Here is a 26,727-nt window from a genome sequence, read left to right as displayed (position 1 = left end):
TGTGTGCTTACATTCTGTGGCTGATTTTAATACAAGAGTAAGAGGTTTTACCCTTGCCCTTGTGCCTGAGTAACATCTGGTCCTTTCTGTTGGAGTAAAAATGGTCATAGTGATTAACTAAAGATTTTTTTTTCTCATGCTACTAGTTTCTGTAGCATCTATACACATCTTATGTACAATGATAGCAAAATTCCTAGTGAAGTTCAAGAGCTCTTGAGCTCTAGTTCTTTATTTTAGAAGCTTAATAAAAATCTCAGAAGCAGCCTTAATAGAAGTGTCAAATCATGATTGGAAGGAAACTTTCATAGTGTTTTCTGTGTACAATCAGCTCTGGATTTACTTGGTTCTGGGAACAAGTCTGGTTGGATCTTTTCGGCAAGGAGTGATTGGTTCTCAGTTGTTAATGCTTGTCAGGCTGGACTTCCTGATCTGAGGAGTGTGGCTATCAAGATGTTCATGACAGCATGAAGCTTGTTCTTTAACATAGCTAGATCTGGAGCTTCTCACTACTATTTAGGATTAGGAATAAAGCTGTAAACTGGGCTTCAGGGAAGAGCAGTAGCAGCCACTCAAACTGTGAAGGCAGTTTTAATAATATATAACACATTTAATGTATGATATGTTACATAAACAAAATATATAATTATTATGTAATACATATAGCAAGCATATTTAATATAGTTCTCAAACATACTTTTGTTACTAATATACTTTATTAAAATATATAATTATATGAACAATGTATATATTTTATTTTGGTTAGAGATTATGTATCATCTCTGAACTTCAGCTTCAAACATAATGAATTATTTTAATTCAGGGTAGGTATGAGAAAGATGCAAAGCCTGTGGGCAGGTGTCATCCAGAAGAACAGAAGGTAGGATGCCTATGGAAGCAAGAGTTGGGCTTTATATACTGATAATGCCTGAATTTGGTATGATATCAAAGCTGAAGTTCTAGATTAATTGCGTACTCGGCGTGCCAGAGGTCAGAGATCACATCTATCTATCTAGATGTGATTTGATTTAGATTTTTTCCTGAACAGTATGCTGAACACAGAAGGGTTGAGGTTGGAAGGGAGCTCTGGGAGGCCATCTGGTCCAACCCCCCTGCTCAGTCAGGGCCACCTAGAGCCCATTGTCCAGGACCCTGTCCATCTGGAGTATCCATTCTGAGTATCTCCAAGGAGGGAGACTCCGCAACCTTTCTAGGAGAAACCTATGCCAGTGCTCAGCCACCCTCACAGTGAAAAACTGTTATCCTGATACTCCTGAACCTTCTGTGTTCCAGTTTGTGCCTGTTGTCTCTTGTCCTGCACCTGGGCACCACTGAGAAGAGCCTGGCTCTGCCCTCTTTGCACTTTCCCTTCCAGTATTTATATACATTAATAAGATTCCTTATGAGAGCCTTCTCCAGCCTGAACAGTCCCAGCTGTCTCAGCCTTTCCTCGGGGGAAAGATGCTCCTGTCCACTAATCAACTTTGTGGCCCTTTCAGTACATCTGTGTCTGTCTTGTACTGGGGAGCCCAGAACTGGAGACAGGACACTCCAGGTGTGGCCTCACCAGTGCTGAGGAGAGGGCAAAGATTGCAGTGCTCTTCCTAATGCAGCACACATCAGTGCACCACTGATTTTTATGAAGTCCTGTCAAATCTCCTAATCCCATTTTGGTCTTTTGGTGCAATATACTGACCTCCTTTGCTTGCCTCATGTTCACTTGGTGTCTACCAGGACCCCCAGGTCCTTTTCTGCCAAGCTACTTTCCAGTGGGGTGGCCCCTAGCATGTTCTGGTGCCTGGGGTTGTTCCTCCCCAGGGGCAGGACTTGGCATTTCACCTTGTTGGACTTCATGAGGTTCCTGTTGATGCTTAAAAGGGAGCTCGTCCCTGGGTGGGCTCGAACCACCAGCCTTTCGGTTAACAGCCGAACGCGCTAACCGATTGCGCCACAGAGACTGATATGCAGCATTTCTCCTCAGGAAGGCTGAATTCCTTCCTGATCGTGTCTGATAACTGCTGATGGTGGTGGCTGTATGTGTTGGACAGTGACAGACCAGTACTGCTGCACATTGCTGCAACAGATCTGATGTGTTGTTGTTTCAGAATGTTGTAAGAGATGGAGGGTGTGGGGATAAGTGCTATTACCTCTTGTGGGGTGTGAAAGATGAGATTCTTTTAATTTGAAGAACTAGCTATTTCTCACCACTTACCTCCCTCAGGAGAGGAGGGCTTGGGGTCATGTCATGCTAGGCCATCTGCTAGTATTTTGGAGGTGGGTTAACAGCACTGTCTCTCTAGCCAAAGCTACAGAAGGGCCCTGAAGTACACATGTGCTATTTGTGATCACAGGCATGACTAAGAAGTCTGAAAATCTACATGGCTCTGAACGTTAATGCAATTAACGCAAAACACAGGTATACTTCAACATGGGTTGAGAGACATCTGAGATGCTGACTGCAGAATTCTCACTGCATCTGGGAATGGGGGGTTGGAGATGAGACAGCTCTTGGGCAAACCTGCATGAACAGCAAAGATTTCATGGCGAAACTTGCATTTTTTTATTTTTTTTTTAAGTTTCATAGGTGTACTACCTCAACGAAAACACTGATAACTTCAGTTTGTAGTGGGCATGTGTATTTTTCAGTGTCATTTACCAGCCAGGAGAAGATGGATCCTTTCATTCTGTATGCCCTTCCATACTGATGGAAACCAAAGGATAAGAAATACTGAGAAACATGACAGGAGCTGAGCTCTGTTCAGCTAGTGAATCTGTACCTGTTTATGTTTAGTTTCCTGCAGAAGGAAAGTGATTTAATATCTTAGCCTTTTTTTGTTGTTCATCTGGTAAAGAAAATACAGCAAAATGTTGCTTGAAAATGGTTGAATTGCTTTTAAAAGTTAGGAAGTTTAATCTCTGAAAAGTTGCGCTTTGAAGTGCTGCTGACAGCATTAGTTGGTGAAGTGCTCCTGTAACTGAGCTGTGTAAGTGTAAGAAGATGTGTGGGAAATTGTTTTAGAAGGAGTTTGAGCTATTTTCTTTCAGAGGGATAGGAACTGGTAGGTGGAGAAAAACGTACTTTCAGTAGTAGCAGCTGCAGATAGCCTCTCCTAGTATGGAGTTTGACAGAGAGCAGTTTCCTTTCCCTTCCTCTCGTGTTTCAAGCTGTGCTTGTAAGGGAGTCTACACCATGTGCCTCAAAGCCATGGAGCAGGTCTGTCCCACAGTGTGCACTGGGGTGTTGCTTCACCGGCTGCTCCCCTCAGGAGCTAATGGGGATGGTACTCAGCTCCTGCCTGCCCACCCTGGTGTCCTTCCACTTGGATCCCTGGCACAAGGCAAAGGTACAGGCCCAGATTTCATCCTGAGCTGGAATTGGAGGGTAGTTGGGCTCTATAGGCCTGGGAACTAAAATGCCTTCAGGGGTGGCAGGGTTTAAATGTAGCCATAGGGAGGAGTCCAGAGAGTTGCAGAGCCAAACTTGCTCAGTACAGGACCTTATGATTTTTAGTGAAGTGTTAATAATGGTGTCTCAGACAGTTTCCAACATAATCTGTTGGAGCACTGACAGCATTCAAGCTTTGGCAATGATGTTTGAATTAACTGCAGGCATTACTCATACGGGTTTTTCTGTAGCTTACAGTGTTTGAGTCAAAGTTTGTGGGAGAGGGAAGACTTACTAAATTAGCAGATCTAGTTGGAAGAGGCAAGTGTTAAGGCACGGAGGTCCTTTTCCAGGTCAGTGAAATGGCAGCAATAATGCTATTATTGCAACATATTGCTGTTCCTTGGTGTGAACCAGAAGATGTAAGGGTACCCTTTTGTGTCAGGTCTGAATGCCTGTGCCTCCCTCTACCTTTGTAACAATCCAGGTAGAAAAGACAGTAAATGAGTAAGGGTGTGAAAAGCATCAATAGAGTGTTAAAGTGGCACAGATGTGGGAGGTAGTTCAGGTACCCCTGGCAGTCTGGCTGAAGCAACACAGAGCTCAATAGTTGAACGTACCCCTCCAGAAAGCAGGGTGCTTCCTGGGTCTTCTCTGGTTTGGTGCTGCAGCGAGCGTAGTTGGGAATGGACCCGCTCTGGCTGTGAGGCTTGACTGACCTTGCTCCAGGGGCAGGAGCACCTTCCTACTATGCTGCTTCTTTCTCCTAGGATTGTGCGCTAGCTAGCAAAGGGAATGAAGGAAAACTTCTGTTGTATCACAGGCAAACGTGATGAAATATTTCTATGGACTGAGCAGGTGAGTGTAGCCCTGGGGATACCCTGCCTGTAACTTTCTTTTGCCTAGAGAGGAGAAGCAAACGCTGTGAGGCTGGAGCAATCAAAAGGAAGTGCAATGATGTTTCCCCTGAAAGTTGTGGATAGGCAGCAGTGATACCTGAAGGCCTGCATTGATACGCTTCCTTTCTCTTGTGCTCTTCAAAATATGAGTAGCAGTCTTCTGAGATTAGTGGAAATTATTTGCTATATATTTCACAGTAGTAGTCAGAAGCAATAAAAGCATTGAAATGCATTTCCCATGCCCTACAGAGAAGTCAAAATTATTTGACAGTATACAGATCGGAACATTTTATCATACTAGCTTGAAGTCTTAATACATCCTTTGTTTTGCAGACTTAGTCTGGGAAAACAGAGCAAGAAAGGCCTTTAAGATACCACTGTAGTCTTTCTCTCTACCCTAAGAAAGGATCAAGTACACTCAAACCACTCATGTATTTAAAATATTCTTACAAGAAGCCCAACAATGAAGATTTTATTGCCTCCACAGACAACCTCTTCCACTGTTTTTGGAACCTTAATAATGGAAAGCTTGTCCTTCTGTTTAACCTTTATTTCCTTTGCTGTAATGACAGTGTGTTACCTTAGCCGGGGCTTCTACTGAAACCTGCGTTTGCCAAGTGATGCCTACGTGCCTAATAGAACCAACCTGAAGATTGTTTCATTTCTGACATGTAAAATAAAACAATTGCATTTCCTGCTGGACAGGAAAGCTGCTTGTTGTAAAGTGATGCCTTTTCAATTTTTTTCTTTCTGGGTAATACAGTACAGAACTAGTAATGTAGTATCTCTCTGAGCCTGTACCTCCTTTTTTTTTTTTTTAATGGATCAGTGTCTGGAAATGAACCATATCAAAAAGCTTAAACCTAGTAATAGACTTAGTTCTTAGTGTGACTCTGAGAAAAGCAGCTTAACTGCTCTGTGTCTGTCTACTTTGTATACAGGAAAACACCTCTAAGGCTTTTTTTGTTCACTAAAACCTGAGTTTTTAGTTTAATGACCCTATGGTAGTCCACACATTTCAGAATGTCTACTTCGAGTTTTGTCTCCTAGCTGAGTCCTGAAACGCTGTGGTGGTGTTAGTAGCCACTTCTGAGCTGAGGCAAATCCTTGGGGATGATCAGCCCCAGTTGTGCCCTGCTGCAGTGTGGCAGGAATCAAGTCAGCGGACTTGGAAATGCATGCAAACACGTTAAGGGAAAACAAATGCTGAGGAGCCCCTAATTTTTCTGGCAGATGGTGTTTTGAGTGTTTTTTCTATCTGTAAGTAAATCATATAATTGAAAATGGTTTCAGTTCAGTTATTTAAATTCATGTTTTCTCATTTGCTCTGTGCTTATGCTTCTGTCTTGATGCAGGCCTGCACTTGATGGTTCCACGTGCTTTCCTGCTGCATTTAGCCCTGGCAGCGCTGTATGGTTGAAATCTTTCAGAGTGGCTGCTATTAATATGTTAGCGACCACATGTAAGTGATTAAGATTAGTGTGGTTTCCTTGTACTTAGTGGAAAGTTCTAGGTCTAACATTAATTTCATAATAAAAGGAGATTAGATTAGAAATTTTTTAGGGATGTTCAGTCTTATAGGCACAACTGAAAATGGGAAGGGAAGAAATTACATGGTGCTGAGACAGCAACATAGTTTAATGGCAGTTTATCCTAGAGAATACCATGATATTTTGTAATTACTTGCAAACACTCACTGTCTGCATTGCAAGTAGGATTACTTTGATATCTCTATAGGGGAACTGTTAAATGTTAAATAGTTGCTATCTGTTAGCAAGAGGTTACATTCCTTCTGAATGTTTTGCTGCTCAAATCACGCCCTAGAAATATGCATCATGTTGAAGGAGAGTGCTGTCTTCTCCCACAGAAGAGACAGAAATCCATCCTGCACTATCAGAGCTATCAGTGATAGTAGAGGGCTGGAAAAGAAGTGCTCTGCAGCTTGACCTGCACCTATAGTGCAGGCAAAGTCTTCTGCGTCTATCCTTGCAAGTAGCATGTACTCTTTATCTCCCTTGATCCGTAGATATTTTTACAACATAACTGATAGGGGGAAGTGAGGGAGCAAATTAGGGGGATGGAGGAATGAAGAAGTAGGCCTGTGAATGTTAAAGAGAGAATCTGCTTATTTCTGTCTCCCCCAGCCCCAGACTGCTTGCAAGACAGATTGAAATAAAGGTCCCCTTTTAGGACTATGTCATTGTTCAAGTGCATGTGTGCATTGTATGAAAAATTATACCTAATCATGTGTAAAACAACTTTAACATGTGGGTTTGTGTGTGTTGTTCTCTGTAACCTCTGCCTCCCTTGCAGACTCTCCTGTAGGTTTTGCAAGGGTTAGATGAGTTTCCCACCAAGCAGAACTCTTTCTTCTAGAGCTTTTATCTTTAAAATGACCTATTGAAAAATTCCCCTTCTGCCTGTGCAAAACAGATTTTTATGAAGTTCTGTCAAATCCCCTAATCCCATTTTGGTCTTTTGGTGCAATTTACTTTTATTCCAAAACCTAGCTCTCCAAATTTGCCAAAGAAAACACTGGGCACTATAGAAAGACCACTTTAAATGAAGCTGTTCAGAGGAGCCTGTTAGGAAAATAAAAAAGTAAAAGAAAAAAAAAAAAGACAAAAAGTAATGTGTTTTTCATATCTTATATATGTTTTAAAAAATCTTTATTTTATGCTCTGATTAGAGACTAAGTGGACCCTTGAAACCACAATCTCTTTCCTTACTGAAATTTTATATCTGTCAGTTAATAAGGGGCCATGAAAGTGCTGGAATTTTTATTTAAAGACCAATGTGAACATTATAATAAGATATTTTCAGGCATAACGAAGAAATGCTGCTAAGCAAGACTTTTCAAGCTGATGTGAGAGAAAGAAGATGGTATATTTGTCTTGGTCACCTGCAGCTATCTATTACCATAGTGTGAACTCTCTGCAATCATGAGCTGTCTGCAGTGCTTTGAGATAAACTTGTAACTGCAAGTAACTTGAGTAACTGCAAGATGGGTCTTGATTTCTGTAGAAGCATTTAGGTGGCAAATTCCCTTTGAGTATTTGGATACAAATTATTTGTATAAAATCCCACAACAAACCTGCAGCTTGAGCTAACATGTCTGAGTTCCCACCTAGTGTCCTTGACTCCAATCAGTTCTTTCCCCCTAGTTCAATAGTTGTAGCTTCCCAGTAATAGTTCAGTGATGCTCTATGTAAGCTTCATTTAGGCGCACCAGGAGTATGGGAAATAGGGATTATGGCCTGACCCAGGAGCCATTAGTTTCTGTACCCAAGGCTTGCTGTGCACTGTTGCTCTAGTGCTATGGCTTTGGCTAAGAGAGAGTACACAGTTATGGTTGCTCTGGATTAGAGCATATTTCAGTTACAGTTTTGCTCTTGGAAAGAATGAAGTAGAAAGAATGTGCTGGATGTGTATGTTCTTTCAATGGATTCATCTTCCTGAATGATCCTGATGTCTCTGTAGGGTTTCTTTGCCCTTTTTCTCAGCAGTCTGTCAAAGTTTGGGTTTTATTTGTGGGTTTTTTCTGACTGTTACTAGCAGTGACTTACAATTTTTACAAACTCTTGATGAAAATGGAGTGCCTATAGGGTTGTTCCTGCACTACTGTCTGAGGTTGCTGGCTGACATTCACCTTGTGAGCAATGTCAATTTAATGTACTAAGCGTGGGGCTTATGGATATCGTGCAGTGTGGGTTTTTTCTTTAGACAATTTGATCATGACGTGTCAGATTCCTAAAAACTACATCATTTTCCTCATCACTAACTTTGTGTTTGTCCCAAAGAAGGAAAGCAGATTTTCCCGATGAGACCCACTTCCAATAAATGGTGTTTAAAAATGTTTAATTCTGCCAGCTATTCTACCTTATGGCCAATCTCATTTAAAGAATTATGCTCTTAACTCGTCTCATGTTGCCATTTGTCCCTCACCCAACCCATTTTGGGTGAGTTACATGCAACTGTGGAGGCTATAAAAGTCTTTAGCAATCCTTTCAGGCCCTGGCATAGTTCTGCTCTCTGGTACATGCCTCCAAGCAGCACAGTGATTAAAATACACTTTCATTCTTTGCTAGTGGCATACTGTATCATCTTTCTACTACACTGTCTGGGGTTAATGTCTATATAGCTCCAGAGCTTCCTATTTGCCTTTTTGGATACTGATACAGGACCATAACTCTCTACTTCATGGAATTTCAGTGGAATTCAGTATCTGTTAGACACAGCTATCAAAAGACCAGACATCATCTCAGCTAAGTGTTGTAGGATTCTTGGATGCAAGTTACTAAGAACTATTTATTCTCAGTAGGAATTTTTTAATGTTCTCCCTAGTTATTTGTGGATTGGAAACCTTCACAGGGAGGAGGAAAAAGAGCTCAGGTCAGATAAAAGGAAGTAGGTGGTTGACCAGTGACTGTATTTTACCCCTTGGTGCTAGCCCCAGAAGGGCTGAGGAGCTTGGGCTTGCTGGTATCAGGTCAGTGTTAGCTGCTTTCATGCATTTATCCTGATTCTTGTGTTGATCATACTCCTTCCAAAAATGTTTTTGATTTAAATGCTCAAGTTGAATATTGTGTCCTGGATCACAAGAGTTGTGAACTTGCGGGAGTCATACATTCACACAAATACAGTGTCTTAGCCTTGCCGACCACTCTCCTTTCACAGGCAGTCCTTATCTGAAATCTTGCTTTTCTATCATGCAGTAGCACAGAAGCTTGTGGAGGGATCTCCCTTTCAGATCAAAGGCAAAATCTCTCAGCAAAGCTCCCTGCAAATGCAGCTCTTTGTGCCTTACAGATGGAGAAATTGAACCCTTCTGTACATGCCGGCTTCAGGCTTAAACTGGCATATTTTCATTTATCTTAGTAAGCATGTTAAAAATCATACCTTTAGTTAAACTGGTTCAAGCTGGCCACATAAAGAAGGCCAGAGATGGAGCACACAGGATGACTGCCTTAAGACTGGGCAAAAATGATGGCTTTATCTTGTAGCAGCTGAATGGCTCCAGCTGGCTTTTGTTGTATCGTACAAGAAACTTCTGTCTGAGGCAGTGTCAGGATTAACAGCCTGGCTGGTTTGTTCCCTTTCTCAGTATGATACTCTGTCAGACTTCCTGGATGCTCTGAAAATTACTGTAAAATCACAGGTAGGAAAGTAACTTCCACAAAGAATAACTCACCACAACAGGCAGATCTTTGGAAAGCAAGGAAATTCTTTAAAAAAAAAAAAAAGTTATTAATCAAAGAGTGAACCAAGGGAGATGAAGAAGTACAGCAAGGGAGGAAGAGCAAAACTGATTTGGACCAAATGCTTTTCAAGGTCTCTTCCATAAGATGGCAGCAGCTTATTTTGTGAACTGGACTGGGAGACTGATGTGAAAGGGTATCTGGTAGGAGCCCTACAAAACAAGCATTCAGTCTTCATGGGCTGTATCTCCATTTGCTTTGTACACATTCCTTATAATTGTCCCAATATAGATCCGTTGGTAACCTTAACTTTATGTTCTAAACCATTTTTTTGTTGTTTGGTACAGTGGTGATTTTATTTTACTTTTTCTAAATATAGGCACAGATGCTAAGAGGCAAACTCCGCAAGAGTATCAAATGACACTTTTGCATTCGCAGGGCTTGAGTGTGCAGGATGCAGGGAGAGTGATAGGGTTGTTTAGGCCTATTTTGGATTTTTTTTTCACTTTTAAATTAAACTGTTCAACTTCCCTGATTCTGATTTCTGTGTGTTGATGGACCATTACAGTATAGCCCAAATGGGGTCCGTCACGAGCCGGTTCTGACATTGCTCCTCTGTCCTCTAATTCAGACTCTGGCTTGGTGAGGACCCCAGGGCTGGATCTTGTCTGCAAGTGAATGGGCCAAACACAGCAAGTGTGAGTGGTTTCCACAGGTATGCTGGGAAAGAGATGCACCCAAATTACTGATGACAGGAATCTGATAGTTTTAATCTCAGAGGAGAACTTGGGGGTTTAGAGGCTGAGAGCATCCCTTTCTTAACTATTGGACATGCTTTTCTGCTGAAAACAGCCACTGAAGTGGGTTGCTTTAGCCACTTTTCCTTTCTCTGAACCATGCCCCAACTTGAACTAGGAAAAGAAGGACTTTCGGCTTTTGAAGTTGGCCAGTGGTGAAGTTTAAAGTCTTCGAAGAAGTTATGCTTGGCAAGAAATGCAGTATTTTAAGGGGTCATTTCATTGTTACTGGTGTGCTGCCTGATTTATACCAAGGAGACTCCTGGAATGTGTGTCCTGGTGACTTCTTTCTTTCCAATTAACTTTAGAGAAATAAAAAGAGAGATGAAAGCAAGTTATTTGAATAACATTTAAAATGTTTTATTTATTCTAAAAAGCTTCACATTCTTTCCAAAAGTCCACTTTCTTTCACTTTCAGAATGGAGCCTTTTTCACCTCAAACTATTTGTATTGTGATAGCATCCAGAGATTCAGGTCAGGGTGGCTCCAGAGGGCTTGGGGAAACAAACTAGGTGAAATGAAAAGTAAATGAGAGCAGTTCAGGGCATATGGGGAACACGGGGTGTGCAAAGTTGGCTTGTGGCACTGAGCACAGGAACAGATTACCACAGAGCTGCAGCTTGGATGGGGAGGACCAAGTTCAAAGTAAAGTGCCTGGTTTATTCAGTTTAGGTGGAGTGGATGAGGCTGACAGGGATGGCCCAATATCTAGCTGAGTGTTAGCTTAAGGATGGGGCTTTCCATGGTCGCATAAAGTGCTTTTGTTTTTCTTTTGTGCAGTTTTGTTACGGAACAAGTTAATGGCAATAACTTTGGTTAGTAACTAGTTCCTTGGAGCAAATGGCTTTAAGTCAATTGTGTATCAGATGTTGCCACATATTACTTTGGTGTTTAGCCACAAATAACTCATGACGATATTTTTGTATTATAAGACACCATAATTTACTTCTAGCAAGCAAGTAATTCCTAAGAGACAGAGTGGCATTCAGCCTATACGTTCTTTGGTCTGCTCTATATTGAATCCAACACAATGGGTGCAGCTGAATGATTTAATGTCATCCTGAAAGAATTCACACAGGCTGCTGAAAAAGAAAACAGGCCATGGAAATAAATTGTAACTAAATGTGTTCTTAAATATAGGGCTACAATGCACACAGAGGTTGTATAACACTGTCCCCCGCTGAACTTTTTCAACAGTCTTGAAGCCTTACCCTCCTGTGGGAGAAGAAAAAAAAAAAAAAAGGCATCCTGTAGGGTAAATTCCACTAAACAGTAAATTCTGTGAAATGCTCCTTTCGTGTCAGACAGGTGGAAGTTCAGGATTCCAGGACAGTTTGGGAGAAACAGGAGATTCATACTAAGCATGAAGGTATTCTGTTTATTGACACACTGGTTAAGTAAGAGTGAGAAATCCAAGAAATCTGCTAAAATCTCCCTACTAGGTGGAGGTAACGTGGGGAGTTTTCAAGTCTGCTGTGTATCAAAACAAACAGTTTGATAGTTCACTAGGTATTCATGGACTGGGGGGAAAAAAGAATTTGTGGAGCTGATCAATAGCTTTTGAATAGGTTGGCCTGAAGTGGTATATGCCAGAGCTGGCACTTTGTACAAATGTAGCTGTTCCTGGGGCAAGATCCTGACACGACACTAGCACTAGGTGCTGGCTTGCGTTACAGCAGAATCAATAGAAATTCAGTGTTTTGCCTAATAAGCCCAGTTATCTGCTGGACACATAAAGGGTTGATGCTTGTTTCATTAGGGTAGAGAAATAGCTCACACAGTCACCTCTGGCTTGCACCACTTTTAGCAAACTGACTTTGTTTTGATTATGGAGGGGTTGTGTTTTAAAATTGTCAGTTTTCAGCTCAAAGGGGCTATTTACCTTTTATTTACTGGAGAAACCGTATGATTCCTTTCATTAGAATGTTCACTAATTCTGCTCTATTTTAACTATGTCAGAAACCTACTAAAAAGGGTTCAGAAAATTTCCGTGCCAGATATTTCAGTGTACTTTATATGATTTATTTTATTCTGCTTCTAGCTTATTTTATTTAAAATTAAACTTGAATGCTTTCCTGAACACAGGCCTAAATAAATAATTTTTATTTTAAAAACAATGGAAGTAACTTCAACCAATACTCAGAAGGATATCACTGAACAAGTGTAATACTTGCTATGTGGCTTTGTGTGCCGCTCTTGAAATGGTACCTGTGGCAACTGCAAATCAGATTTTTTTAGTACAGTTGTCCCCAGTGCCACAATAGGATCTGCCAGTTAGAAAGCTTACAGCCCCTGAATCCCACTGAACTCCAGGGGGGTTCGTGTGAGCTTGAGGATCTGCATCGAGGTGAACTTTGTTGCAAAGTGGAGGCTGTGGTGTTGAAAATGCAGTGACAAGGTAGAGTTCAGAAAATGCAAGTCCTCTTGCAGCATCTCCTGCCTGGGGGAGTGACATCTTTATGGCTGCAAGGGTTTAAGCAGCTTGCTCTTTACTAGTCTTCTAGTATTTAGTTAAAAGGTAGTTAAAAATGGACTAAAGAGACAAAACACAAACAGAAGTTTTTCTTACCCCAATGTGTTGGTACAGGCTGATGCCATTTACCTTAAAGTGCCTGCTCTTGGAGAAACTGGTACCAATAAAATACGTACCCGTAAGAAACCAATTTATGTACCAGAAATGACTACATGTGTTACATAATTAGAATACCTGCCCTGACTTCTGAAACCTATCGCTGCTGGGCCTGCTTTTAATCTAGCGTCGTCTCTTCAGCTTACGAGATGAAATGTAGCTGGGGAGCGTTATGAGAACCAGATGGAGAGCCTGGCTGGAGGGCTGACAGGGATGGAGACTACCTTGGCCCACTCCAAGCCAAGTGTACTGTGTACCTTCGAATGATACCTTAATCCATGATAAAGACAGACAGCTCACGTTTCCAAAATCAAAACCATATTCATCAGTGGTAGCCTCTTTCCAACACGGCATGGGCTACTGCTCAGAGAACTGCAGTCTGGAACGGCTTGATAGAGGCAGAGCTAGATGGCTACACATGCATAAGATAAAATCATTCAGCTACCTAATAAATAAATTTGAAAGATGTTCAAAGATGATACAAATTCAAGTACTAACTTGATTTATTATCCCAGAGGGATGGTTGCTTCACCTTTCAGTCACTGAATCCCAATTTATAGTACACATTTTTAGGCTTGATTTTTTTTTTTTTTTTTTAAGAAAGAAAACCTTTAAAATATAATGGTTGACCTAGCTCTCTCTGCCCAGCTAGCTTCATGCTGCTTAAATTAATACAACTCGTTCAAAGATGTAGTTGAATGGATGGGGTTTTAAGTCAGCAAGGATTCAGTTTTGGTAACTAAATGTTATTCCTACATGGTAAAATACCAGTAGAAGTAAAGTCAATAAACTCTAAAGGCAAATATATTAAAGAATTCTTATGCATCATGATTTTCCTCTTACCATCGAGGGAAAAGATTGTATTTTATACAGGAACTGAGATGTTTCCCTTTCTGTAGTCCTGTGTGGATTTAACTAAAGCAGCAACTAAGAGAAACAAGAGTTTCATAAAGAAAGCCTTGTTGGTAATTATAGAGTGGATGTAAGCATACGTTCATAGCCTTTATTTTTCTTGTTCAGAACTTTATTATGGATCTTTAAGTTTCAAATGACTCTTGATACTTCGCATGTGTGAGACAGATTTTAGGTAAATAAACATAACTTATTATTTTGGGACAATACTTCAAATATGTATTTTAAAGGGTGTGTTCTTTGTTTGACCACATATGACTCTTATAAATCTATAAGCTAACTATTCAAAATGAGATTACCAGATTGTAAATAGGATAGGATGGAGCTAGAAGGAGAAATAAATACTGGTTTTAGTTAACAGTTCTAGTTCTAGCAAATCACCCTTACATTAAGTCAGTATAAATTATGTGTTGATTGTTCAAAGTTTTCATCGTGGTTGGAGTTAGAAAAATTAACCATAAAAACATAAAAACATTGTGTTCATTTGCCAAATCACAGGCTATATCTATGTTTGCAGAAAAGTAAGAAACTTTGACAGCTGTCTTTTGAACAATCTGTTGTTTCTTTTATCATCTGCATATTCTATTAGAAATTCATTGAGGAAAATGTGAAACTTAGGTTACAAGGTCTGTCTACAAATATAAAATATCTTTTTGGGTAGGATTTTGCCTGTTGCTTTTTAAATTCCTCTTGAACTTCAGTAGTGTCATTTTTATAATGTAGCCCTGCACATGTGAACAATTTGGTGGTAGTAGTAACCTTCAAATGATTCATTCATTGATCTGGAAGAAAAACTTCAATCTATGCAACCTTTTTTCTTTCCAGGTAGAATTCTCTTTGGTAAACAATTTATATTAAACCCACAGTGTCCTCAACACCAAGATTATGACTGATGCAAGCCCGTACTCTGTGTTCTATACCATAGTGTTTGAACCATTCTGTGTGTGTGTTGGTGAATTATTTTCACAAACCATTGATTCAGAAGGTTGTGAACTTCAGAACAGCATGTTTTGAAACTTTGAAGGCTTAACAAAAGACTCTCAATCCACCAGAAGAGTGTGATCTCATGCGCACAGTTTGCAGTGCTGCTGCTTACAGCATTTGATGGATATCCAGATACAAGCTCCATAGATTTCTCTTTGCTGTAATTTATTATGTCCAATTTTTGCTGGAAGTGGTAACAAAACTAGTCATACCAGTCCTTCTTTTTTCATAATTAAAGTTCAAAATTTCAGAGAGACAGGCCTTAAGCTGTATTCCCTCTGTTTTGAACTGGTAGTATCTCCATTTGCATATGACACCATGAATTTCTCTGATTTATTCTTTTAGTCAAGGAAGGATAAAAACTTTGAAAAGCTGTTTTAAGTTATGACAAATAAAATTACTGATTTCTTACATGCTGAAAAGCCAAGAGCCCATAGTCTGGTTGGTTCAGATTTGTTCTCTCCAAAGGTGTTATGCTGCTCTTTATTCATGCTTCATTTGGGATTCCAGCCATTTAAAGAATGCTATCCTACTAGTATATACAATGCATTTATTTTATTGCACATATTTACTTTGTTGTTTAATGCCACCCAGAGTTTTCAAGGTGGCTTAGAGTATAAGTAAAAGGGCAGTGTCAACTACTAACATCTACAACTTAAACCAGACCTGATACAGTAAAGGGAGAAATATTAATCACATGATGCTTGAGTGCCAGCAGTGGAACTTGTGCTTGCATGGTAAGACAAATCACATGGGCTGATAGAGCTTTGTTTTGGTCTGACTCCTTGGTATGCCTTGAGCAGCAGGTGGCCTTCTGGTATTGCTGCACCAAGGAAGGTGGTGGCAGAGCATCTCTAGAAGGGTGGCTCAGACCCAAACCAGGTGATGGACAGGAGGAAGAGAGGCATGATGCCCCATGACAGATCTACCAACAGGGAAAAGCACAGTCTTGGGAGTAAGTTACTCTTAAACCTGAGGCAGTGCAGAAAGGGGGGCTGTGAATGGCATCAGATGTGGGGACTTGCAGCGTGAGAGCTAAAACCAGTCTAATTTTTTATTTGTAGCTTCACTGCCTGTGCCTCAAAGGGATGTTTTGCATGGCTTAAGACAATGTGAAAGTAGGAGATGGTGAGGATGTGGGTGAGTTAACAGTCTTGTCTGAGTCGACATTCTCTGCCTGTCATTTGCTTCATATACAATATACTTCAGTGTGAAGAGCCCAGCTAGAGTGAATTGTTCCACAAAGAAGAAAGCTAAGCTTTTCACCATCTAATCAATATTTCCTGAAGAGGTGCCAATGTCTACTGAGTAGAATTATGATCTTTCTGCCATAAATCATGTCATTTCTAACCCTAAACCTTGCCTGCCCAGATGTCCTCTCTCCTGACAAGTGACATTTAGAACAGGAATATTAGCATTTAAGACAAGGACAGTGTGTGCTACAAAGCACATACTTGGGTGCTCTGCAGATAATAAACTGAGTTACTCATGATGATAATTTTGGGGAAATTCGGAATGCCTCAGTACATATGCCAGATTCCTGGATTTTGACCAAAAGGGTATTATAAATAATAAACATCAATATCATTGCCATCCACTGTAGCTAACTACCATCTTGGATGCAGATTAGTTTGTGCACTTGTATTGCACACAGACATATACAAAGTCTAGATTTCTCTTGAAAACGCTTGGTGTTTTGGTAACTAACTAAATGAATAAACATATAATCTTTCAGGAGCTGGCAGAACAGCATCTAGTTCTCGTTACCCTCTTTGTTTCTCTCCACCCTTTGGCTCTCACCATAATTGAAGACAACTGCTCTGGCCACTCAGCTCAGCATCTGCAAGATGAAGTTATACATCTTCCAGACGTGGCACCCAGTTGCCAGCACATTTCTTACCCTCTGGTATGCTTTGGGCCTCTGCTTTGGCCTCAGAGCTGTCTACCTGTCTCCAAGACTGCTGCTGATGCTCTTTTAGCTGTGGCGCGTAGTACTGGATTCCTGTGTTGCTCTCTATAATACTATGCAAAGGGAAAGAATGGGGAATGCTGTGAGGGACAATTACATGGAGCTAACAGTAAGCTCATTTTACTTGCAAACATACCCAGAGCAATCCGGTTATTGCAGAGCTTATGCCCAGCATTTTTCTGTGAAAGAAATGTGAGCTGAAGAGCGCTCTCTGCCATCGTGCCATGGTTCAGAGTACCTGTGTATTTCTGTAACAGCAGCAGTTGATTTTCTGTTTTATTTTAAGTAGAATAGTATTATCAGAAAATTGTTAACATTTGCATAGAGAAGGTTAACTCTTTTAAGTGGCTTCATGCCATTAAGTAGGAATGCAACTACTTCAGTATAGCAGTTTGTCCACGGAGAGGAAAAATAACCCTTCAAAACCCTGGCACCAGTTCCACATTAGAGCTAAATTACTGTAGCAGATTGAAATGACAAGACTCACATTTTTAAATGAGCATGTAAACGAGGCATGTGCCCAGATTGGCATGGGACAGGGATCCTAATTTGCACATATGCCTTGGGATTTGTGCACACACACAAAAACAATTAAAAAATAATCTGGACAAGAATATATAATACAAGACTGAAGGGAGGAGTTTAATATTCTTAAACCAGTGGTGCATGAGAAGACTTAAGCAGACTTGAAATATTCAGTGTTTTATTTAATAGGCAATACCAGGACAGCTGAGGACAGCTCAGCACAAATGACCAAGGAAACCTGTTATGGCACATATATATAGAATATACAAAGTCTAGAGTATTTATATATAAATATAATCTAGAATAGAGACCTCTTAGTTGTCTTTTGTAGCCTTCTAGATACAATGCAAGAGATTGGACAGCCTGCACTTATCGGGCAGGTCATCTCCTCTCTCAGCAGGTGAAACATGGGATGTCATTCTGTCCTGGACTGCAGCAGTGCAATACATAATTTGAAACACTTCTTCTTGTTCTCCATTTCAGGTTATGTGTCTGGTAGTGTTACTTTATGAACAGCTCTTTAGGGGCCTGTTAGGTACAGCCAGCCCCATTGTGCTTTCCTGCACGTTCAATGAGAGAATCTGGGTAGCCTCAGTGAGGTTGAGGGCAGCTGGGCTGAGGACGTGGTATCCTGCTACACACCGGCGAGTTTTCTTCGTGACTAGCAAATTCAGGCTTTGTAAAATTATTTTCTTTAGCCAGCCATAAAAAAACCCACCTGTTTGAACTGTGAAGATCTGTTTGTCCTGGAGCACTGGGTGTGCAGTGGGGCACAGTGACAGTTAAGGCAGTATGATCAAAGGGAGAGGTTGAGCCTGGCACTGGTGCCATGCTGAAGACCTGTCTCCGCCACCACAGCCAGCCTCAGCTGTGATGAGTGCAGCAGTTATTTAGGTTGCAAGGTCAGCAGTGAAGCTGGCTGTACTGCAGCCTTGAGTACTAATTAGTGTCTTATAGCTTGTTTCAGAACTGCAGTGTCTTGTTTCCATTCTGGTTTCATGTAATTGCTTTATATACTTGAAAATTTATAATTGGACAAGTGGAAAACATTCTTTAAGGTGAAATCCATATATTTCTCAATGGAAAAGTTGTGTTTTAATAGTTTGCTAACATCAGACTGACAGCATTATGCTTTATTGTTATAGTAGCTGACTTTCAAATATGATGACACTGAAAAAATTGTGTTATTTAGTAGAAAACTATGAATAGAGGATTGGATCTCCATCAATCTATGTATAAGCACAGATGAAGTAACTGACCCTGATCCAGAAACCTTTCAGTTGAGCAAATGCAAGAGCTTCATCTGCTGCTCAAACCCAGTTTACATATCATATTTTTGCCTTTTTTTATCTTCTATTTTAGGGAAAGCTGCACAGAAAGTCTTTGCTCTGGTTATGTGCATATGCATATACTCACTTACAGCCCAATCACTGGCAGCATTACAATGCACCAAATAATCACTTTTTAAAAGTTGGTTTTAAAGATGATATTTAAAAAAAACCCCCAACCCACACATAAAAAAAGTCATGGGGTGGCTTTTCCAATAACATCTTGAACTTGTAATTCTGCAGTGTTGTCTCCGAGCCATTAATGAAATCCATATTGCAGGGATGGCCTTGAAGTAATGGAGGAAGGAAAGAGCAGCTGTATTTGCTATTCTACGGCTCTGTGTTTTTCATTATGTTCTCTCTCATTTTTGTTTTGGGGTGTATTTTTTGGAGCAAACAACCTCTCTGGGGCTGGTCTGCCGCAGAGAGCAGGTTGAGTGCCTGGTACTGGCTCTCCGACGAGTGTCAGTTGTGATGCTGCAACCTGTTAAGCAAAGCACCGACGTGCTCAGAAGGGAGGAACAGCATCTTCTGTGGGTGAAAGTTCTGGCACAAGTATTTGGCTGAACAACTGTGAGTGTATTACCGAAAAGCCAACCCAACCAGCAAGATACTGCCAGAGTTAGCCTAATGTTCCAAGCATTTTACATAACTGATGACCAGGACAGGCTTATCCTCTCTCAAAATGGCACACTGGAATAATATTAGCTGTCTGTCTGTAGCCTGGTTGGGGCGTCTCTTTCGACATATAATTGTTACTGTCACCTCTCATGCTGTATGGTGTGCAAGGCTGATGCCTATGTAATTTGCCCATATGCCTTTTAAGAGCATTGGAGGCAGTCAGCCTTGAGTTCTGAACAAATAGTGATGGCTCAATTAATAACGGACTGAAAAAGCACAAAATTAAAGCATGTGTTAGAGTGCCTGCATTAGCTAGATGGTTTTTCAACAAGCTGTCAGCCAGTATATATAAGAAAAGTAAAGCCACTATGGTAGAGACAAAGAGATTCCACTTAGATAACTAAAGTCCAACTCATCTTTGATCAGATTTGCAAAACTGGATTCAGTGTGCTTTTTCCTTACTTCATGCAACAAGTGATTGTTTATAGTCATTATGGTGGAGCAAAGGTTTGGAGCTCACGTGGATGAAGAGAGCCCCAGAGAATGGTTTAATCCCATTCAGCTCTCTATAGTATGCAAACAAATCTTCCCCCTAATGAAAGACTACAAAACCGGAACAGAATTATTAGACACTGGCTATGTTTTAAAAGGATTAAAATACTATAGGCACATCGCTGCTTGGTTTTTGGCTCTCTAGTAACTAACTTCTCCCAACCTGAATCTGCACATTTGTAATGCAAAATGTTTTACTTCACATTAAAGTAAGAGTGTTTATTTATGCAGTTTCATTTCCAATAACAGCTATGCTTTACAGTGCATTATACAGAATGACAGCGGTGCACTGAATTGCAAGGTCACGCTATAGATCATACTTGCTCTGCCAAACACCCAGTAAGGAATTTTGAAGTAAGCTGTAGTAAGGGGCTGAGCGGCGAGCAGAGCCAGAAACAATACAGGTTAGAAAAATGTTTGGTTTATTTAGTGAAAGAAGAAAGAGTTTGACTTATTAGGGAGGCTTTTCCTACTGTATTCATTCTGGGTTCAGGTCCTGGAAAGAATGTTTGGGATGGAACTTCCTGTAGTTGACCCTAATCTGTCCTCAGAGCCTCATGTGTCTTCCTCTAAACTGAGGAATATAGGGTGTGTTTGAAGATCTAACTAGCAGTTACATTACCAGACTCTTGCCTTTTCCTATAATGAATGTGAGGCTACACGTCTAGTGAAAGTGGGGAAGTGTCACCCTCTGCACACAGATCAGGTGTGTGCTACTGTGCAGCTGAAAGTAGTGGGTCTAAGTAGTGAAAGTGCCTTATTTCAAACATTTTCAAGGGTAATTTGGCCTCCAGAGGAAAAATTTAGCCTAGGACAGAGATGGTGACAGAGGTAACACTGCACAATGCAAACACTGCATGGGTTTGTGCATTTTCTGTGTCTGGAAAACAATTTGAAGATAACTTATCAGATGTCTAGAAGGCCAAGAAGTGCCAAAGCCAGCATGGCAAATAACTTCTGTTTAGGAGTACAGTTTGCAGGCCCTGCTTCAGATGTGGAACAAGCGAAGCAGCACTAATGGTGAAAGCAGAGAGCCACAAGAGGAATTATTGTCACAACCACACAAAACATGAGAGCAAAGTAAAATTTCAGTATTGAATAGGCTGTTCTCCAGACATGGTTGGTGAGCTGCACCCAAAGCTCTGAGGTGCCTATAGTAAACTGGCCTCCCAACAGAATCAAAACTGAGCAACAACACTTGTATTGCTCAACAGACACAGCTGGATATTATTTTGGGAATACAACTTATTGGTGGGGTTTTACTGCCTGAGGGGAGCATGCTTTGGACAGCACAGAGATGGTGGTGCCATTTTAGAACTCTCCCTTTTGACTCAGGCTCTGCCAGGTTATTCCCTGTAGAAGAAAGAAATTGGAATGGATTGAGGAGCATCCTTGGTGCAGTCTGATTGATTGATTGATTGATTGATTGATTGATTAATTGAAATGCAAAGGAAGCATAGGAAACTTTTTCAGGAATTGGAAGCAGAAGATATCTCCAAGTCTCTCTTATTCACTGACTTTGGCAGAACTGCCTGTTCCCTCAGACCTACTTTTTATGGGCTCTCGTAGCAGTGATTCTGACCGGAGGTTTGGTTTGCTATTGCCTCTTTGTCTCTGTCAGGCAATCACATTCCTCTGGGTGGCTGTTATTGTCAGATGTCATTACAACATGGGATTGATGGTCCTGGGGCCCTTGCCCCACTGTTCTCATTACAAATCACGACTCTGAATTCTGTTGGTGACCTCATCCATGGGACTGAGTACCTGCACTTAACACAAGTGTTTCTGATGTGTTTTCATGAATACTGTCATCATTTTCACATGAATCAAGGTCAATCAAGAGTGAAAGATGAAAAACTGGGGTAGGGACAACCAGAACAGGTTATTAAAGAGTTGGTGATGGAAGTCCAAAACAGTAGAGGACTGATGGGGGTGAGTTTCTCTACGTGGATCCATAAAGATACTAAGTGTCTTCTGTGGTTGACCCAGAGGAAGGCTGGCTCTTCCACCCTGAACTTCAGTGAACCCAAGCAATAGTGATATCAGTGGCCCAAGCTGAGGAGCTTTCATAAAAATATGTTCTCCCTCACCCTTTCTTGTTATTGTAGTTCTTTACACAGACTGCACGCTTCTGAACATAGTGGGGTCTCCAGGATGTTACACCAGGTCAGTCCCTCATTCTCTCTAGCCAGTACATATCTCCACTTTTCTTGCAGCTGCAGTGGTTGTCTTCTGTCCAAAGTCCTTCAGTCTCATCATGTAGAAGGGTGCTGTCTTTCAGACAGTTTAAGGGAACTTTGCAGTGCTATGGCTTTTGTGGTGAGCATTGCTGCTGACAGTCTGATTCAAAATTTATTGACAGCTCTTCACTGAATCTGTCACATTAGTTGTTCTTGTTCCAGCCTGCCAGATGACTGAGGACCACAGTATCAGGTCAGATAAGTCACACCTTGGCTGTTTTAGCCCAGTCATGCTCTAGCAGATCATCACTGTGCCCACCAAGATTTTACATGAAATAGCGTTTACAGCTTAACACACTGAAAACATAATCCATGCTGTCTGGCAATACCAGAAGCTATTAAGAAAGGGCAACCGCTGTGCAGAGCTGGAGTCTTAGATCCATGCTGCAAAACTAGCTACATTTCTCTCCTGGATCAGAGAAGCAGGCTGTGACATTGCTCATGGGCAGTGCCCAGCTACAGTGAGCATCCCAAGTGCTGAGCTGTCTCTTAATGTGTGACCTATACAGATTAAGGCTGATGTTAGGAGCAGCTGGATCCTAGTCTGATTTCAGAAACAGTTGAAAAGTTATTGTTGATGGGCTTGTCAGCATGTAGAAGGCAGTGGCTCAACTTACTGCTTCTCTGGGAGCTGTGCTCTTGCACAAGGTGTAAAGCAAAGGCAGTAAACATTACTGCCTCAGGGGACACTAGTCAACATACAGGTTAGGGATGAGTGGCTCTTGCTACTAGAAACTTCCTTTTGAGGAAGGCTTTCTCTGGACAGATTCACATTTGTGTCAGTGGTTAGTGCTGAAATTTCATTACTCCTCAGTAAGTGAAGAAAGACTGAATCTGACTGAAACAGAATAGATTGCTTTTATTGAATTCTTCTTTAATTAAAGTTCTTACTGGTTTCATGCTGTTTGGTGTCATAGTTTAGATTTTTACATTGAATGACAGGAGAAGGGAGAAAAAAGAGGAAATGTTTATTTAATTCATGCTATAGAATGTAATGACAAGAGATTGTTTCCATACGTACTGTTTTTGTTGACCTTTTAACATTTGGAAATGTCAGGAAATACCATTACTGTAGGTCTATCCAGCTTTAATGCTACAATAACTTTATAGCTATTCACAAGGGAAATTATTATACGTTGCCTGAAACAGTGAAGGTGTATGAGAGCATACACACAGATCTCTTTTTCTCCCTCCCTGCCAAATACATCTCAGTGGGTGCATGCAGTCTCTGTTAAAAATGCAACTTCTGTGTCCCTGTAATTTTGACTTTGCTTTCAAACCTGCCAGATTTACTGAGGCAGCAAAGAGGTATGTTTCTGGGAAGTTTAAAGAAACTTAAAATAGTGTAGAGTGCATTTTAGCTTACTGTGATTAGACAATGGCCAAAATTACATAGGTTTTTCAAATACAGATATTAACTGTTGTTTGGTTTGGGTTTTTTTGGGGGGGCCTGTTAAGATTCAGAGAGGTTCAAAAAGCGGTACTTTGATCTATGTATGTCATCTTGCTTTTAGAACTGAGGAATAGGTTCCAGTCATGACTTTGATACTTAAGTTCCAAAACCATGGGATTGCTGATGAAGTAATGCTCTCCCCGGCTGTGTTAGCGATGTAGCACACACCTGTGTCCTGTCGGGGAGCAGCCGTGGGTGCAGCCGAGTGGCGAGAGGATGTGTTACCTTGGACAGCACCAGGAGAGCCTCTGATTTATTGCTGTCCCCTTGCCTACAACCAAACCCCAAACAACGCAGAGACCCAAGAGAAAGTGATTAACAGCAAACAGGCTGCTTGCGAGATTCTGGCCTAGAAGTTGAACCTTCAGTGATTTGAGAGGGATGGGGGTTTTGTCCTTCGGTTAGAAAAAAAGAACACGGTAGGTGATAGGAATGAATCTTTCTCCTCAAAATCTCAGCTGAGGACTTCAAATATAAAACATGGGAAATTAAACCAGCAAGCACACATACGTATTTAAACAATATTTTAAAGGATTAAAATTAATATTGAGAATGGGCATAATTATTGCATGTTTTGCAGAACCCAACCACTTAAATGTTAGGGAATTACCTCTAAGTAAATTATAATTAACTTCACACTGTCTGCCCAGAATAACCTGGGCCTTCCACTGGCTGGTGGAGGAAACATTTCTGTCTTCAAGAGAATCAGTCAGTTGTGGATCTGGTCGATTTTACTTATCATGCATACAGTTAAAAAACAGTGATCCCCCAAAACACCCAAACAGAAATGCCCTCCATGAAAATTGTAATCTGAACTAATGCCAAGGTACTGTTGTTATCACTTCACAAGCTTAATTAGATTTTTGAACAAAGTAATCTTGAAATACAGCAAATGAGTAGTAATTGTCAGGTGTGATTTATTACTTTGCAGAAGTTTGGAAATGAGAACTGTGAAAACTGCTACCCTAGAGTATCAACAAGTCTCTTTTGTTGGCTGAGATCAAGCTCACAGCTGAAGTTTGTATGGGTTGATCCAAAAAACGCATAAAAAAGATCTAGATTTTGACACAATTTGTTGAGATTTATTTGTATATAGTCTTTTAACTATATATATTTTATGTATGTTTTTATAAATATAATCTCATTCACACAAAATAATCTGACTACACTGAGTCTTCCTTTGTAATTAATTTGTATGATATCAGTATTACTAAATGTTAGCTTCCAGATGTACTGAACAATAGGCTGCGTTTAAGTGTTTCAGTCATAATTCACAAAATGCTTTTTAAAACTATGGATAGTATTCAAAACACTGAACGCTAATGGATTATCCTGATAATGATTTAAACTGCTTTGTTTCTTATTCATTACATCAGTTAGAAAAAAATCTAAATTAGCTTTAGAAAGTGTCAAAATTAAAAAATATCTTTGGTGGTCTTAGGATTTATACATATGTACACATGCATGTATATCTGTATAAATGTATATGTGGATACACACAGGGGATTCAGCTCTGTGCCTGATCTCAGCCAGTAGAAGAAATTGCTGCTACTTGTGGATAGCCAGTTTTCACAGCCTTTGTTTCCAAAATTTTGCAAAGTTGTAAACTATACGTGACAATTAGGACCGGTATAGTCATGCTGTCTCTAGGTTAGTAGCTTGCATGTACTTTATTACTTTGGCTTACATAGTGATTTATGATCTTTAATTATAAACTCGACACTCTTATGTTTGTGAATACTAATAGACATGCTGCATTTAGAGGTGTAATGTGCTTCCAAATTATTACATGTAATTGCTGGCAGTATCTATTTCTTTCTGACACCTTTCCCTCCTATGTATTAAAAAGAACTTTCCCTTTTTTTTAATCTGGTAGGTATCTGATGAATACAATTAAGCACAAAAATGGTCTTTAACGCATCTGATCATTAACTTACTGGTGACCTACTTTGAGATACAGTTTTAAACAGGTTTTTCTGGACTATTTTACATCTGTAAAAGCTAGAAGGTTTATTGGCCCAAGTTGTTGCTGCTAGTACCTAAAACAGAAACACTGCTTCAGTGTGTTGACCTGTTGAGCGTCCCCACATGCTAGGACTGGAGTGATTCCCAGGGTGGGCCATGGGCAGGAGAAACAGCCTGCTGCAAGATGACCTAAAGGGAAACTATATAAAATAATTGTTTGGTATAGATGTCTGGTATTCCTTGTGAGAGAAGCTAAAAGTTGGGGTAACCCTCTAGAGCCCTCCAAATCAGACAGGCAAGATTTAAGTTGGGTCTTTTATAACATAAGCCAGCTGAGATGACCGCTGGGCTACAGACAGGGGAAAGGAGGAAAGGAAGACAAACCCACCTTCTCCTCCCTTCTGGGAGCCAGTTGATGAACCTTCTCTTCCACATATGCCCGTGCTACCATGTAAATTGCCAGGAGTTGCGGTAGATGTTTAATCACAAATTGGACACTGTTTCTCTTGGTCCAAATCAAGGAGTTCATTTTCCCTTTGCAATCTGCCGAATTGAGCACCTGCTTAGCCAAAAGCGTGTCCAGCATTGCCAGCCATTTGTGCAGCCTTGTTACTCGGTTTCTGTAAAACTGTGCCTCATTAAGAGCTTTGTAGCCACATTACTTTAATTGCATAGAACAAGTGCATATCAAACAATAAGTATATGGGTGAAGTTATCTAAATAAGGTAGCAGTAGCCTTCAAAGGGTCACAAAAACTAATACCATTGAGGTACTGAGGCCTTGGTTTTGCAAAAATGTCAACAAAGTCTCCAGCTGGCTTCAGTGGCAGGTACTACAAGTCAGTAATCCAAAATGAAATATCAGTCATTAAATGTGAGGCTTACTCCCTCCTTGCCTGTACTCCCTTTGCTAGTGGAAAAGACAAATACTGCCTTTTCGGCAGAAGCTTTTGTCAGGAGCTGAACGTTCTTCAGGCACAAGTGGTAGGTGCTAAAAGGGAAAAATGTGCATAATTTGATGCATATAGATTAGCAATGAGCGTAGTGTTGAAAATTCCTGGCTGTGGGTCAGTTTAGCATAACATTTGGACAACATTTCCCTGAACTGAAGTTTCTTAGTCTGGAAATCCAAACTGGTGATAACAATTAGTTGTTCCCTTCGCTTCTGCCCTTAATTAGAAATCTGTAGGGAGAGACGGAGTGGGGGAGCAAATGAAAAACGGTCAATCATTTTCAAACCTGTCAGAAAGTGAAGGTCAACTTAAATTTAAGCT

At 40.6% G+C, this 26,727-nt stretch overlaps 1 non-coding gene across 1 annotated transcript; it reads right to left on the bottom strand.

Moving 5' to 3' along the window:
- Window positions 1–1,881: 1,881 nt before the first annotated feature.
- On the bottom strand, window positions 1,882–1,955 carry TRNAN-GUU (transfer RNA asparagine (anticodon GUU)). The gene has a single exon. It is a non-coding gene; the product is annotated as a tRNA-Asn (tRNA).
- Window positions 1,956–26,727: the final 24,772 nt, after the last annotated feature.

The sequence above is a fragment of the Strix aluco genome, chromosome 1 (genome assembly GCF_031877795.1).
Source record: "Strix aluco isolate bStrAlu1 chromosome 1, bStrAlu1.hap1, whole genome shotgun sequence".
Taxonomy (NCBI): Eukaryota; Metazoa; Chordata; class Aves; order Strigiformes; family Strigidae; genus Strix; species Strix aluco.
Note: the sequence above shows the minus strand (reverse complement) of the source record. Positions and strands in the feature narration are given on the sequence as shown.